The sequence below is a fragment of the Pelecanus crispus genome, chromosome 2 (genome assembly GCF_030463565.1).
Source record: "Pelecanus crispus isolate bPelCri1 chromosome 2, bPelCri1.pri, whole genome shotgun sequence".
In the NCBI taxonomy this organism is placed as follows: domain Eukaryota; kingdom Metazoa; phylum Chordata; class Aves; order Pelecaniformes; family Pelecanidae; genus Pelecanus; species Pelecanus crispus.
The window spans coordinates 7,726,659-7,732,241 of NC_134644.1; positions in this window are offsets into that span (position 1 = coordinate 7,726,659).

Consider the following 5,583-nt stretch of genomic DNA (forward strand, 5'->3'; position numbering starts at 1 on the left):
ACTCCTGCACAGGGACACAGAGGAAGAAGAGGAGGGCACGTTAAGTCATTTCGTCTGCCCCGCGGATACATCACTTAGTCAGCGTGTGCTGAAGGCATCGAGTGCCCCGTTCTCCGCAGGAACCGAAGCCGCACCGCGGAAGCCGGCCCTCCAGCCGCCCGCCCCCGCCCCGGGCACAGGGGTACGCCCAGCCCCGCGGAGAGGACCCAGCCTGGGCGGCGGCGGCGACACCGCTACCTGGTGCCCCGCTCCGAGGCTGCCGGCACGCTGCCGCTTTTTAAGCGATCTCCAGGCTAACTCGGGGCACGCTGAAGAGGCGACGCCTCCGAGCCAGGGAAGCCCAGCCTCAGGCGGCCCCCACCGCCCCGAGGGGCCGCCCGCCCCCTCCCCCGGCCGCCGCGGGATCACCTCAGCGGCCCCCAGCCCTCCGCGCCCCGGGCTGCCGCCATCCCTCCCACACGGCCCGCCGGCATCTCCGCACTTACTCATCGCCCCGGACGCGGCCCGGGGTGGAGGCGCGGGGCTCGTCTCCGGCGGGACGATCCCGCACTCGCCCTCCGGGGAGGGGGAGCCTCCTCCCGCCGGGGGGGCCGGAGCCAGCGCCGGGCCGAGCGCGGGATCCCCCCCCCCCGCCGCCGCCGCCGCCGCCTCCTCCGCCCTGCGGGAGGCGGGAAGGGCTCCCCCTCCGCCCCCGCCGCCGGGCCGAGGCGGGCGCCCCGCCGCCGCCGTGCCCCCTCCGGCCACCTCGGGGCGGTTCCCTACCCCCAGCGCCGGCCCTCCCTCCATTACCTCCCCCTCCATGTTAGAGCCGCTTCCACCCGCGGCAGCCCCCCTCCCCGCGCCGGGAAGCCGCGGCCTCCCCCCGCCCGCGCCGCTTCTTGGCTGCTACCGCTCCCCGCCTGGTCCTCCCGGGAGGCGGCCGGCAGCTCTGCCCCTCCGGGACGGCCTGCCCCCCCTTTTCGGGGCAAAGAGGCACCCCCCACCCCACCCCCCCCCGCCGCCCGCCTCCCCAGGGCTGAAGCCGCCCCTTACCTCATTTCAGTCACCCGGCGGCGAGGGGGGACGAGCTGAGGGGCGGGAGGGTCTTTCCCGGCTGGGGACCCTTTAATAACCGCGCCGCAGCCAAAACAACCCGACACCGAGCCCGCACCCCCCGCCGGGTCCCCAGGCTCGGCCTGGGGGGGGGCAGCGCTTCCTGCGGCACGCTTCGCCCCCTCAGGCTGCCTGCCGGCCCCGCGGCGCGGCTGCGCCAGCCCCGCCGCCTCAGGGCACCCCCCGGGGGCAGCGGCTCCGCGGCAGGCTCCCCGGCCGCCGGCCGCATTTCTGCCCCGGCTTCTCAGGCCGCTGCCTCCCGGGGAGGGGGGGCACACGGATGCTTGCGCTGCCGAGCGGGGGGGCTGGCTTTGGGGGAAGCCATCGCCTTTTGTTCCTCCTCTCGCCCCCCTCCCTGGGCCAGCTCCCGCCAAGCTTCCCCTCAGGAGCCCCCACACGGGAGCCCCAACCTCCCCCCCGCACCTACCCGAAGCTTTTTGGGGCTGTTTCTCGTTAATGCGGCCCCTCGCCCCATCCACCCCCGGCACCCCATGGGCTGGGCGGGTGGCGGGGCCCTGGCTTCGTGCTGCCCCAGCCGCCTGGCCAAGGGCTGCGACATGGCGGGGCAGCGGGGTGGAGCTGCTGCGGAGCAGGGCTCCGCTGCCTCGGGAGCTGCGAAACGGGGGCTGAACGGGTCCTGTCCCACCGTGGCGTAATTAAACGTACAAAGGATAAATGCACCAGGCAGAGAAAAGCGACGCGGGGAGGCCCGAGAGCCCGCAGCAAGGCAGCAGCAGGGTCCGATGCGGGTCCCCCCCATAAGAAATGGGGAGCTGCGGCTAATTTGCTGCTAAGAACGCGCCGGCAGTGGTAGGATAAATCACGAAACTCACTTCTCCCAGCTCCCGCCCCATTTGATCAGAAAAGCACCTTTTAGTGTCAAATCACCAGCCTCAAAACGAGCCCATCAAGCTCCATTTCACACCATCCTGTTCAGTACAGGGGTTCACCAGGCGCTCGCAGACATCTAACGAGGCACCAGCTCTGCTCCGGCATGATGCATTCCAGCGCGCGGGCTGTACAGAAATGACTGCATTAAACGGATACTTCACAGGATATGTTATTTTACACAGCGCGTTCTGGCAGAGGCCAAACAGGCCTAACATGTCACACCCAACGCAGACGTGAGGTGATCCTGATTCGGCTGCCGGTTGTAGCCATGCAGCCGTGGAGAAGCTTACAAGACGGAGCTGTCGGGCTGCAGATTCGGCTTTTGCGAGGGTCAGGTCGAGCCCTGTGGCATATTGTCACCAGCCAGCTCTTTTCTGAAGACAAGCGTTTCCACACAACCCCTGCGCATTCAAGAAATGACCGAGAACTTGCGGTGTGGGATGTGAGCACTGGATTTCTTCCCTCTGAAAATCACATTATCTGTGGAAAGATATTTTTTTGGACATGGAGGCCTGGGAATCGGCTGCTCTCAGGGAGTGTCCCTCACCATCTGCTCATACATCTGTCAAATCCACTCGCAAACCCCTGCCCGGAGTCGTTGTTCAGAAAACTGTAGGATAGATTAGCACTCCTTTTTATTTTCCTACACTGCTGTGATGTGAACGCAAGGGAAAATTCAGACGGAAGGGGTATTTTGTTAGGATTGAGGCAGGTATGCACGTTTTAAACACATGCAGTTTAAATCTCCAGGGGAGGCTGAGCTAGAGGGGAAGCCCTTGGCCACGACTCAGCCATGCATCAGCTGCGGGAGCCCGTGGGAGCAGAGGGTGTGCTGTTCCTTCCCCCCTTTTTTAAAGCCTTTTCAATGTTTTTTATTGTTATTTCAAATTACTATTTCCTTCCTGTGGTGACTGATGAAAGCATCTGAGCTTTTGAATATTTTTATGAATATTTATTAATTTTCTTGAGGTTTTTTTCAATGTTCTTTTTTTATTGGTTTTATCTGCCTGAATTTTAGATAATTTTTCTTTATTACATTTGTGTTCTCCTTTTTTTTTTTTTTAACCTGTAATGCCATGAGGAAAGCAAAAGAAAGTTATCTGCTGTTTGATTTTGCTCCGCAGGGCCCGAATCCTGCAATGAATTCTCCTTCATCCAGACACCCAAGGATGCGCAAGTATGAAACTCAAGATTGCTGGTATACATTTCACTTGTCATTCTCCAACGATTTTCTATTAGCTATGTACATAAATACAGATATGTACGTGCACAGGTGCATGAGCTGCTCCTATAACATCCAGACAAACATAAAACCTTGAGAAAGCATCTAGATGTTTATGGCTAGATTCATAGTACATGATTTGCAGGATCTAGCAGCTATGACTAAGTTTGGAGCCAAGTTTAAACTCTTTTGGCAGTCACCAGGAGTAAATGAAGGATGTGGAGTTTAGATCAGCTACGTTGCGTTTTGGAAGGGGAGAGGGGTGCCTCTAATCTTCACCATGGACTATGCCAGGGGTCCAACATCAGTAGGTTCCTAATTCTCTTCCGTTAAGTAGGATGAATTGGGACCTTTGTCTTTAAAACATATCTTCGTTCCTCCAGAGGTTCAGCCCGTTCTCACATCTCTAAGCCAGAGACAACACAGTGAGGGGAAACTCCTTAACCTTCCTCCAGCTCCCAATACAGTAATGGTTGGGTGCAAAAGCCTCTATGAGCAACTGCATCCCAAATTATTTGTGTTTAGACTCACCTGACAGACCTTCAGACATACATCGTAGGCTCCCAGCCCTGCGCTAAGTCTTATTTAAGTCAGCATTTACATCAGTAGCTGCACTGATGTAAATGCTGAAGAATATTTCCCTTGAAAAGATTTCAGTAATGATGCAAATGATTTCAATAATGTTATTGATGCTGTTTGTGGGGGAAGGAACACAGAGAGCTCCTCCACGTTCACCTCCCCCTTCTGAGGCCTTGGGTATCTGGATGGAATTGCAATGGTCTTTGATGGACAACAAAGGCTCTTTTGTTCTGTCAAAGAAGCAGAGCCAATAACGCCCCAAAGAAGTCAGCACCGAGAGCTCCACTCACCCGACCAAAAACAAAAGAATAAAGTGTCCAGCAATGCAAATTATCTTTCTTAGAGAATTAACCCCTTCCATCATCCCAACCCCTCCACATTCCTCCAGAAAGACCTTTCTGGCTGCCAGTGTCTTTCCACTTTCATCCTATTGCTCTGCTTCAGGCTGTCAACACCAATCACTGTCAGAATTGCTGATAATTAAGTATTGCCTCCTCTTTCTTCACCTCAGAAAATTGCAAAAGCCAACTAACTCTCTTAAAACTACTGTCTGGGGCCCAAAGATCAATAGTGGCATATCCTGCACTGACATCCAGCCTGGGTTTTTTATTTGAATCAACCACATTGTTAGCCTCAAAAACATGTCACATGGTGCCTCCAGCAGCAAGGTTCCTCACTGAGCAAACCTAGTCTACGCTAAGAAAACTGCCTTGGTAAGGTTAAATTTGATTTAAAAATCGATCCAGTTACGCTGGTACAATGTAAATAAAATTTAACATTAGATTTAAATGTTGCTTCTACTGGTTTAATTTAATTCAAAACATTATCAACGTCTAAGTAGCTTCACTTGCATTAAGAGTTGGCATTGGTGAAGACTGATTTTACATGGATTTAATTCTCAAAACTCGAGCAGATGTAGTCTTACTCTGAAGTGAGGATGGGGGAGCAGAAGTCAGCACATTTTCTTGAACAGTACGTGACCAGCCCTGCTCCACAGACCCAGCAAGTGCTAATGCTCAAAGGGATGGGAGAAGCTGCCCTCTCCTTCTCTTCCCTCTATCCTTTGGTTAAGTCCAGTAACAGCAGCGTTCAACTTTTCCTGGCAGAGCCATACTTCAGCTAAAAGACGGGCACAGAACTTTGTGTGAAAATGCCACAGCATAGCTTTGTAGGATAAAATGTCTTGATTTCCCAGCCCGATGCCACAAGTATGAGGGCAAGTCAATAGAAGCCAGATAATTCGCAATTCTGAAAGGAAATACCTTTTAGGCAACGTGTAATCAGCCTGTGGAACTCATTGCCACAGGATGCTGTTGCGGCCAAGCGTTTAACAAAGAAATTCCCTAACAATTCATACCAGTGGGACCTTGCCAGCCCTCAAAGTTTATTGTAGACCACCGTGTAGCTCTAGATCCATGTGGGGCTTTGCACCCCGGTCACAGTGCAGGGGAAGGCTGTGACCAAGCATTACGTCTAGGCTGTGTGTAACATTGCTTGGGGCCTCTGAAAGCAAGGGTTGGTTTGATCCACAGACCAGCTGCAGTCTTCTTGTCATAGTAGTGTCTATGCAGTCCTCTTGCCACCCAGATTAGAAGACCTGTTGGAGTGCACCATGGTTCCCTTCCAGCCTGCGAGCTGAGGCTCTCTTCCTATGTAGGCAGCGCAGGAGGGATGTTGTGTGCCTGCACCGCTCACTGTGGTGCCTGACACAGTCAGTTTGTGGCTGGAGTGCAGAACCAGGCTTCACAAAACCCTAACCCACAGAGCACCAGTGTGTGAGGCACCACTGGGAACAGTGG